The sequence below is a fragment of the Sinocyclocheilus anshuiensis genome, unplaced genomic scaffold (assembly GCF_001515605.1).
Source record: "Sinocyclocheilus anshuiensis isolate Anshui unplaced genomic scaffold, SAMN03320099.WGS_v1.1 scaffold80, whole genome shotgun sequence".
NCBI classification, from domain to species: Eukaryota; Metazoa; Chordata; class Actinopteri; order Cypriniformes; family Cyprinidae; genus Sinocyclocheilus; species Sinocyclocheilus anshuiensis.
In genome coordinates, this window is record NW_015554102.1 from 2556656 (window position 1) to 2568245 (window position 11590).

General features: G+C 36.9%; 1 protein-coding gene across 2 annotated transcripts in view; it reads left to right on the forward strand.

Moving 5' to 3' along the window:
- The first annotated feature begins 8159 nt into the window (after positions 1 to 8159).
- sema3ga (sema domain, immunoglobulin domain (Ig), short basic domain, secreted, (semaphorin) 3Ga) overlaps positions 8160 to 11590 on the forward strand; it is a 27375-nt gene continuing 23944 nt past the window's right edge. Inside the window, exons 1-2 of one of the 2 annotated variants that reach the window (XM_016461991.1) lie at positions 8160 to 8571; positions 10068 to 10161. The gene's annotated coding sequence lies outside the window, so the exon portion shown is untranslated. The remainder of the gene's footprint in view (positions 8572 to 10067; positions 10162 to 11590) is intronic. The other variant, XM_016461988.1, reaches the window with a different exon arrangement.

Consider the following 11590-nt stretch of genomic DNA (forward strand, 5'->3'; position numbering starts at 1 on the left):
TGACAGCATGATGTGTGCACTCAATACTCAAACTTTTGTGTCCAGTTAAATGCTTAGATAAAATGGTAAAAATAGTTAATATGTACACATTTTTTCATGGCGTCTTTCATATTCATATCACTTTTGCATTTATTTCTAATAGTGTTTTTTTTTTTTGCTCCTTTGGAATAATTGTTTTAACTTTGGTCAGTTATTAGCGTGAAACCATTCTAAATGTTCTCCTAGGTATCTGTAATAAAGCAATTGTGTTAAAAGATTTTGAGTTCATTGATTTTGAGTGTTGACCTGTAAAAGTTTGGATTAAAAATGAAAAGTTGTTAACTCATTGTAAGTATACTGGATTGTACTTGTTTTACTTGCAAGGCCAGTGGTTTGTACATAATCCTTTCCCTTAAAAAGGGTTTATAATTTGTTATTGAATTATTAGGGTAGATTTGACCTACAGTATCAAAGAAAAGCTATATTTTGTGTGCTAAATTTTATAGAGAACTACAATTTTTAAATACGTGTTTTTGTTTTGTTTTTGTTTTCCATGTCAAATAAAGTTTTTGTCTTTTCATTCAGAATGTTTTATGTGGCTTTTGTTTCTTCAGGAAATGAATCAAATGAACAGCTTTATTCTTTCCTGTTTACAGACTTAGTGTTCATCTTTTCAACATTAATTCATCTGAGGGGACTATGATAAGAAATTACATCAAATTAATGTGCACCTAACTATTTACAAAGTCTACCATTTTTTCCAGCTTTTTCTTTGTTTCTCATGTCTACCCACAAGAGGGCAGCATAGAAAAGAAAATCATTGAATAAGAAATTCTAAGCTGCTTTTCTGATAAAAGAACAAAGTCGTTTTATGGTTTTCATGCTTTGTTTTTAAAAATGAAACAATAGCTCTGGTGCAAAATATTAGGATTCCAGTCTTTTTTTCCATTGAGAGCTTGTTTTGACTTTTGCATTTGAAGCGCCTCCAGACAACACAAGCTCTTGGTTAGTTATATGGGGGTCTGTGGGACTGCAAAGGCGATGAGATAAGCCTCCTAGTGCAGCGTAGACTGATGTCATTGTCAAATGCTCTTATCTCCATTCACATGCCTTTGCTTAGACAGCTGTGCCGTGCTTGATCACGTGAACTGATGCATTCCATGTTTTCATGATCAATTCAACAGTCCTTACAAGTTGGCAGCAGCATTATCTGAGATTTGACCTTCAGAGGTCAAACACATCTCTTGACATATTTCCTTTAAAATGTGGAAATACGTGATCCATGAGGTAAACTTTACTTTGCCCTTGTCACCTCCAGCTGCATGTTAACCAGTAGCTTGGATTTTGACATAAGAGAGGTCAATGTGTAATGAAGCTTGGATACGTATGGAAACAGCACAGCTCTGCAAACAGCCGAAGGGCAGGCATTTTTGGGCAGGCCTCAACAGAGGAGTGCCGATGTTGCAATGGTACACTTAAAACCTTTGATTTCACGCTTAATGCAATGCTATAAATATTCCACTAGCAAAGGCCTGCCCTGTTTGTAAATGCAAAGCAGCCAAGCAGGCAGCAGGAGTAGAGCTGTACTATACTACTGTTATAGGTTTTTATAGCTTTATCAAGATTGAAGGAAATACGTGATCTCATGGGAGCACAAGCTACTGTCTCACGCTCAAGTGGTTTGGATTGGAAGAAAATTGTAGAATCAGTATTCAAATAAATAGATTGGGCTGACATTTAAAAGGTTTAGGATTATGTTTTCATTTAATTTAATTTGTTTCCTTCATTTTTTAACATTTTAATTAAATTGCTATTATTTTTTTATACATTTTAAAATATTATACAACATTAAAAAACAATATTGTAAGTTAAATATTTTATTTTAGTTTTTATGCACATTTTAGCTGTGTTCTTGTATTTTGCTGAATATTGCCCTCATTTTTACTCTAATGCAGATGAAGTAAATCTCAAAGCCTTTTACATTAAATTCACTTATGTTTTTATTTCATTTGTTATTGAATTTTTTTTTTACATTTTATTTAATTAATTTTATTGTTACATTTTAAAATGTCAAATATATTTTGAAATATCAAATGTAAAAAAAAAAGTTAAATAAGCAAATTTTTGACTGTATTATTATATTTTACTGAATATCTGCCACATTTGTACACTTCTTGTGTGTTTACTGTAGGCGCAGTGAATCTCAAAACCTTTTACATTAAATTCATGAATTAATTATATACATTATTTCCATGTTGTTGACCATGGGAGCTTTGAGACTCTTGCTCATGCAAGTTATAACTCACTGTTTTTGTCAGGCGGAATAGGTGAAGAACAGAGATCTTGATTCAAACCATCTTTACCCTTTACAATTTCAAAAAAAGATCCCAATACAGCATCCATAACACCAAACCATAACATTAGATCATATTAAAGTCATATAAAATAATCTGTCAAGTAATTTAAATACGCACTGCGGGTCAATCAATTATACTAAAATAGTCAAAAGCAACTGGCGGAACAGAAGAAAGAAGGTCAGCGAGTGAAGGAGACAGAGACAGAGTGTGATGAAGAGGGTGGGAGCGAGGGAATGGAAAGAGTGTGAGATAGACAAAAAGAAGGAAAGAGAGATGAATTGGAAAGCTAATTAGCAGGGCCTCTGACAGCCCTGGCGAGCAGAGACAGAAGGAAGGAAGGAGAGAGAGAGAGATGAATGGTAAAGCTAATTAGCAGACTTCTGACAGCCCTGGCAAGCAGATAAATGGTTTTTATCTTAAAGATCACCAGCAGCAGCAGGAGTCGCAGCCTTCAGGCGTCCCCTGCACTCTTTCCACCCGTCTGCCTTCCAATATGTGTTTTGACTCACTCTGTGGCGACATGAGTATACATGCATATCTAAATTCTGTTTATTTCTGCATTCTGTTATTTCATCAAAAACACTTCCTTTTTGATTATAGTAAACAAAGTCTGTGTGCGTGTTTCTCAGCTTCTTCAAAGAACATCACGCCTCGGGCGATTGCATTTGCAATCAAGATGAAACTGGAGCGTACTGGAAAAAAAGGAAAGGCACCTCAGTGGGACTTTTATCATCCCAAAATCTCATGGCACCGCATCCATCTTTGATGAGGCAGGCCGCTTATACGCTCATCCATCCTGGGCATCCCGTGGGCTGCGGCTAAGGTGCTGACAGATTTAGCTCCTAAGACAGATGTACTTTACGCTCCCACACCCCTCCAGCTTTTCAACTTTTCCATGGATTTACTTTCCTTTTCTCTGCATTTTGGAGGCTAGCACCAGGTTTACCTAGGATACTGACTCGTGCGGGAATCTATCCTGTTGTGAGGAAATTACATATGTTGTTTTAATGGAGTTAGAGGGTACTAGGGTCAATGACATGACATTAATGACATGAAAATACATGTGTGCTGCATGGACGAGGCAGGTTTGTAGGCCAAAACTTGGAAACGAGTTAGCATTTTAACACATCCGGTGATAATCCAAGAGCCAATGGAAAAATCAAGGGAACCTGTTTTGTCAAGGGAACCAGTGTGATGCTAATTTATGGGTTGGCCTACAAAAATTCGCCATCATGCTGCACAGTATATTTACTAATGATATTAGCATGCCTCTTATAGGATAAGCACAATACTGTTTTCTGAATTAAAATTCATTTTAATATGTTCTTGCATCATAAAGTAAAACATGTCAGGTGATGCAATACTTTAACAAAACAACTTCACTGCTTATTATCTGAAAACCTTTTGTCCACCAAATTATGGGGTCCAATGAACAGGCAAAATATGTGGAAAAGGACCCCTATGGACCCTCAAAACAGTGTGCCAAGGTTAACAGGTCTCTTAAATAAAATATCAGATAATCTGACCTTTTTATAACAAGACAAGTTTAGTTCGAGATGTTAAATGTGGTGTGACTATACAAATCTAATATTTGTGAATTAATAATTCATGATGCATGTATTTCACACACATAAATAAACATGAATATATAAATATACATACATACATACATACAAAACAAACAAACAAATAAAATACCCTTAAAAAATATATTTAAAACTTCTTTTTTTTAAATACTGAATAAACCATGTAAAATCAACATGAATACAAACAGTACATTTTAAGAACTTATCAAGGCCATATTTGAAAGTACATTCATAAAAGATTTTTCTTCTCTTTATTGTGGAAACTCTTATATGTCATTGACCCACTAGTCTACTTTAGAAAATGAATCCCTCCCCAACTCAAAACCTGCGCTTACGCATAGCCTACAGCGTTTCACAGAAGCGCTGCCTGGATTGATGAGCGCCACGTACTCATGATGATAAATTTGTTGTTGTAACTCTTGCTTTGAGCCTGCAAATCCCCGTTTATACACTGCAGAGAAAGAAAGACAAAACCCTGCTGACTTCCTGACCATGTATGATGAAACGTGATGCTCTTTGTAGACCAAATGCATTTGAGCTCTTTAAAATTCAAATACAGCCTTTTTCAATCTTTACAATGCACATTGTATCAAATCAATGAAAGTTTAAAGTAGAATAAATCATGTGCTCTTTCACACAAAGGATAGAGTTCAAATTCTGTGCTTTCACAAACATGAGACGGTCACTCAAAAGGTCTGTCAAAGTTAGTAACAAAGGGAAATATATAGCTGTAGGCCATCAACTTTTAAGTTGCCATTGCAGCATGTTCATGCAAGATACAAACGTCACACGTAAATTAGAATATAAGAAAGTGTTTTCACTTAAAAAAGGGTGCGTACCAATTCAAAACATGACCTATTTGACTTGTTCTTTTTCTGTTACATGCCACATGTTGTTTCACCAGTGTGGTGTTTTCTCATCAAGTTGAGGTTTTACTGCACTTAAACCAAATAAGCTCATCTATTAGGCAATTAAGCGTCTTAGGTGATTCAGTGGTTTGCGTAGATGTGGTCGTAAAACTGCCGACTGTGTAAAGTGTCTCTGACGTGGGAGAATGTGGGGCTGAATGGAAGAAAGTGAAGCTGGTGGGGCTTATTGCATTGTGGGTGAAAATCACACGGAAACCTGAACTTAAAGCCGACTTGAGTCACTTCCTCTCAGAGGAGAATAAAGGATGCCTCCCACAAAGAGAGAGAAAGACAAGAAACCACCTCCACATCCGCAGCAGTATAAGAAAAGGGCACATTGTGTGATGTCATGAAAAGCAGAGCGTCTTTTTAATCAGCTGAAAAGGAAATGGTAAAACTTTTTACCCACCCTTCCACTGACTCTTGAATTATATATAAAGGCAATGTACAACACATTTAGTCTAAGCACTGGTGTCCTAATGCATGCCAGAGTGTCGGAGGCCCTAGAAAGAACACACCAAGGGCCTTTTGTGTCCAAAATACCGAGTCGCAAGTTTTTTTGTGCGAGAGAGCGTCCTTTCACCCAGCCCACCCCCTCCGTTGTGTTTCGCCACCGTCGTCTTGAGTCACGCAGCCGGACGCAAAAGAACTTTGGGAATTTCAGGACACTTTCTGACCGGACAAACAGATCCACCACAAATGCACTACAGTGGGTCTAACAATACAACGTACAACAAAAAAACGTTTGTAGCACAGTTATGTGCACATCTAATGAGGTGAGACAGACAGACAGGATAGACCACAAAGATTTCATACCATGTACACTGTGCTGCACCGTTTTTGTATTTTTTGAACAGTGGTATGAAAAAAAAAAAAAATATATATATATATATATATATATGTAATTCAATTCATATCACTGCATGTTGCATGTTGTTTTTTTATATAAATTTGCATTGAAAAATGCATTGTAGTATTTTAACAATATGCATCTTAAATGAAAATATGTAATGTAAAATGTAAACACAATTGCTAAGATGAAAATTCAGCATGTTTGCTCAAATTTGCAACTGAAAATATGTCAACCAACAAAAAAACTAAAATTAGAATCTTTTTCGTTATATAATTTCGAATCATTTTCATTCTCCAATCTAAAATGTTAAAATTATAAATAATAAAACAAAACTTTTCCCATATATTATTCAGTCATCATATTTAATCATATAATCATCATATGTTGCCTTTTACATGTTTTGCCGTGAATAGTTCTGTTTGCTTATTATTAAGTTGCCATTGCAGCATGTTCATGCAAGATACAAACGTCACACGTAAATTAGAATATAAGAAAGTGTTTTCACTTAAAAAAGGGTGCGTACCAATTCAAAACATGACCTATTTGACTTGTTCTTTTTCTGTTACATGCCACATGTTGTTTCACCAGTGTGGTGTTTTCTCATCAAGTTGAGGTTTTACTGCACTTAAACCAAATAAGCTCATCTATTAGGCAATTAAGCGTCTTAGGTGATTCAGTGGTTTGCGTAGATGTGGTCGTAAAACTGCCGACTGTGTAAAGTGTCTCTGACGTGGGAGAATGTGGGGCTGAATGGAAGAAAGTGAAGCTGGTGGGGCTTATTGCATTGTGGGTGAAAATCACACGGAAACCTGAACTTAAAGCCGACTTGAGTCACTTCCTCTCAGAGGAGAATAAAGGATGCCTCCCACAAAGAGAGAGAAAGACAAGAAACCACCTCCACATCCGCAGCAGTATAAGAAAAGGGCACATTGTGTGATGTCATGAAAAGCAGAGCGTCTTTTTAATCAGCTGAAAAGGAAATGGTAAAACTTTTTACCCACCCTTCCACTGACTCTTGAATTATATATAAAGGCAATGTACAACACATTTAGTCTAAGCACTGGTGTCCTAATGCATGCCAGAGTGTCGGAGGCCCTAGAAAGAACACACCAAGGGCCTTTTGTGTCCAAAATACCGAGTCGCAAGTTTTTTTGTGCGAGAGAGCGTCCTTTCACCCAGCCCACCCCCTCCGTTGTGTTTCGCCACCGTCGTCTTGAGTCACGCAGCCGGACGCAAAAGAACTTTGGGAATTTCAGGACACTTTCTGGTGGGACAAACAGATCCGCCACAAATGCACTGCAGTGGGTCTCCTGCACAACGGCTTGACAACTGTCTGTCACTCTGTTTACAGCAGTTAGTGATGTGCACATCTAATGAGGCGAGACAGACGGGCAGGATAGACCACATCGATTTCATATCAATGTCAGCATGTCAACAGTGCTGAACTGCTGGCGCTTTTGTACATTTTGAACAGTGGTATGAAATAAATGTTATTTATACAGGATTAAAACATTTTTAAAATTAAGATTCAAGAAGTTAGGTCAATAAAGTTATTATAAAAACAATTAGGGAGAGCACACACACATACACACACGGTTTTGCATATATATATATATATATATATATATATATATATTAGGGGTGTAACGGTACATGTATTCGTACCGAACCGTTTCGGTACGGGTCTTTCGGTTCGGTACGCATGTGAACCGCACGAATACAGTTTTTTTTTTTTCTTCTTCTTCTCAGGAAATTCAAATAATAAATGGCGTTTTGACAGTCTTTGATGTGGCATGACAGATCGCTGTACCTATATAATATATAATATATTTGGATGTTGGCTTTTGGATTTTTTTTGGGATGTTTTGCTGGTTTATGAATAGTTGTGTGTTTCATTATTATATATGATATCACTGTGACAGCTTACCCCATATAGGACTAGTGTGAAATTTTGAACACACACACACAGACACACACACAAAAAAAATGTAAAAAAATAAATCAGATTTAGTTTTCCTCAAAATTAATAAAAACAGTTAAAAGCAACTCAGAATATGACTCAAAGCTGCAGCAAACAAGCAAGCCCAGCACAGATTTAAAAAGTAACGTAACGCATTACTTTCAATAAAAAGCAACTAAGTAACGTAATTAGTTACTTTTCAGGAAGTAACGCAATATTGTAATGCATTACTTTTAAAGGTAACTTTCCCCAACACTGTTTATATATATTACCCCATATAGGACTAGTGTGACTATATATACATATGTTATACATATGTTAAAAATGCATTAAATGTAAACAACATTTAATGTGGCATTATCCACTATTATGTGTTGCATATCTGCATTTTCCTGACCTCTTCAGGGTTAAAGGCGGTTCGTTGGGAGCAGTGCTGAGGGGGCTGGACCGTGACACTTCACCGGCGGAATAAACCAAACACCTGCCACCGCGCAGACTTTCAACAGGAGACGTGCAGCGTGGAGCTTACGTGACAAGAAGACGAACACATCTTCTGTTTTGTATTCAAAGTGGCAAACGCTGGAGATATTGTCACGCAGACTGCAAAACACATCTTGACTTTTGTTGCCTTTATCTCATCAACTGTCTAGATAAGAGCTTAGAAGTATCATGAGGAATTACGTGCACAAACTGCAACTTTTGTCGCCGATTTTTGGACTGACTGACACGCCCCAAAAGTGAGAATTCAAAAGGCTAGAGCTATAAAAGGTCTTATGATTTTATGAGAAGGGTTTGGACGGATTTCAGAAATTCAGTAAGCCACGAGCTGTGCTCACAGAGATGTAACGATAACATCTCACCTGCGCCTCAAAACACCAAATACACGGAGCAGCAACAGACCGACTAAAACACAAGACCAGCGAATCAGGTGAATATACAGCATTTCTCTCACTTTCGAGATAAAACAATCTGAAACTTCCTAAAGTCTTAAGAGAGTGTTTTGGCCTCAGGTAGATGACAGGGAATTCACTGGTCATGATAAAAAATGTAGAGGATTTATTTTATTTTATTGGATGACAGTAGACAGATGCAAGTTTGTGCAAACCTGCGAATCATAGCAACAGTGTTTACATTTTGCAGTAATATTACAGGTACATTTGACAAGCACTCCAACATCACCCTTACATCACCCTGCAATTTGTGTTATATAAATATTTGATTGTTTTATACCCTTATGTACCACAATAAATGTCGAGAAGGAAAATATAATCCAATAATTGTGCCTACTATGGAGATGAAATGATTTAACTAGGGTTTATGCACTATTTGAGGATTTGGGTACATTGACTTTGGTGAATTTAGGGTGCATCCAGAGCAGAAATATTATAGCCTGCATGCACATTTTCCAGATGGTTCATTGTGTGTTCGGTCAGGATTATTTTATCTTCTAATTTAAATGTGTGCATGGGTGCTTGAACAGTTTATACTGTAGAACATTTGTGTGTTAGAGCAGTATGAATTGAAATTTTAAAAATTGTAACTGACATAAGTTTGTGTGGTGGTTGTGTGTGTAAGTATATTTTTATGTATGGCTACTGCATTCATACAATGTAACACACAAGCTTGAACTTGATTGGTATTATACAGTATGAACAGTTTTAAAGAAAGGGACCACAATCCTTTAAATGACAGTTCATAAATTTTGCATAAAATAATAATGTTATTTTGCAGATTCAATTTTTATAGAGATAATCAGCTTACAATTCATCATTACTTCATTTTAATTAAGTTTCCTATAAATACATAAAGCTTATAATTGAAAAGTTACAATTAACATGAAAGGCAAAATTTCATGTCCTGCTCACTTTAGCAAACTCAGACCTATCAAATCTGTTCATAATTGTCAAGTACTAGTGTGGCACTCCAACATCACCCTACAGTTTGTATGACGTTCTGTAAATATTTGATTGTTTTATATCCTTTTTGTATGTATATATATATATATATATATATATATTTGGTCTTTTAAAAAGAGAGATACAGAAGCCTGACATTTTGTCAGTCACAAAAAAAGGGGAAAAAACAGACACGTTGGAGTTGGATTTAATGGACGTCATAGATTGCGTTTGAACATCCATAATTCATATGCTGGCCATTCCGGTAGAGGATGACTGATACATAATGCATGCTAACATGAAAGTATAACAGTTTACACCTGTGAAGTTCCACTCAAGATTTAAAACAGCAAATATGTCGCTTAACAGTTTACTTGAGTGATGTAGACATGCAAATGCTATATCTATCTATCTATAGCTGTCTGTCTGTCTGTCTATCCTGTTAGGTTAGATGTATAGCAGTGCTCTGTGTGTGTGTGTATTGGAGTGAATTAAAGTCTGTGCTTCCTACTCTTTCCCCTCAAATCAGTGCCAGAACCAACATGTAAGAACACCTGAGTGACTGATGCTGTTGAATATGTGAAGGAGAGGAGACGTAAGACAAATCTGATCTTGCACAGAGTGTGAGTTTCAACGAGAGCCAGTGAAACACAGTAAAACATCAGAGGATTTTTGAAATCAGGTTCAAAAGTGAGGACGCTTTGAAAATATGATATAAATTATTTGTTGGTTTTTGTAGTCCTTCACAAGAGCACCCAATATCATAAATGTGCATTTGCAGCTTTCAGACCAATAATTCTTTGCTCTTTGCTCTTGTCTAACACTAACACAGTGGCTATGATGCCAATCTGATGTCTACAGAGTCATGATACACATCTACATGAACATACAGAGAGATAAAATCTCCAGTTCCTTTTTTTTACTCTCTGCTCTCATTTACCAACTTTTCTATGCAATCTACAGTTCTCTCTCACTCTCTCTATGTCATCTTGCAGTTTGGACATGTAGTACATTCCTGGACAAGCCCCTAGATGCACTTTGAATGTAAATTTGAACCAGTGACAGCTGGCAGAGCCTGGACCAGTGTTTGTGTTTTTGTACGCGCGTGAGTTTGTGGAAAGGGATTAAGCGAGTTGCCTAGTGTCAAAACTTTTGCCTTAAAGCAAAACAGCCGAGAGCAAAGCTGTGGCGTACACACATGTGTTGTGTAGTACTTCTAAGTGCTAATAAAAAATCTGGATTTAAGCTGATTTAATCATGGATCTCCAATAAAGAGAATGTATGGACATACAAATCCCAAGTATGCGAGTGCCTGCTGTGCTGACATCACTCACATACATCACCGGCCAGCTGATGATGTCATATACAGGAGCCCAGGATCAGTGCCTGATGGAAACTGATCTAAAAGAGGCAGCAGTCACAGCCCTGGACTCCAGCGAGATCTTCCAAGTTATAACAATGAGCAGCGTGACGGGGCTTTGCAGCAGCTTGGAGTGATTTGCCACCTCCAGCTTTTCCCAGGCACATGGCCCCATAAGCTCTAAATCACAAGCAGTGATTTCTGGGTCAATTTTTTATCTATTTTAATATATTTACATCTCATGTTTAACCACTATAGAGACATCAGAGCCAGCGGCAAATTCCAGAAGATCTGGCCGAGGTGAGGCACGCTCGGTAGGTTCATGAGCACTGAACGGCTGATGACACCCTGGAGCTCACATCTCTGAAAACATAGAAGCAAATTTTCAAATAGACATTATCTTTATTAACAAAATGCATATTTGAAGTCTAAACAAGTACATTCTTGCCTAAAAAACTACGTTGACACAAGAACAGTATTATTTTGAAAGTTATAATGGATTTGGGCGTCCACCATAACTAGGGTGACCAGATTTCTCATGGTTCAATGGTTCTCATGGGGGGTTTGTGATATATGACCACGATATGAGAAATGTTCTTTCATGATTTCATGAATTAATATATATAAACGGCTCTCATCAGCCAATCAGATTCTAGGACCATACACACACACACACACATATATAAATAAAT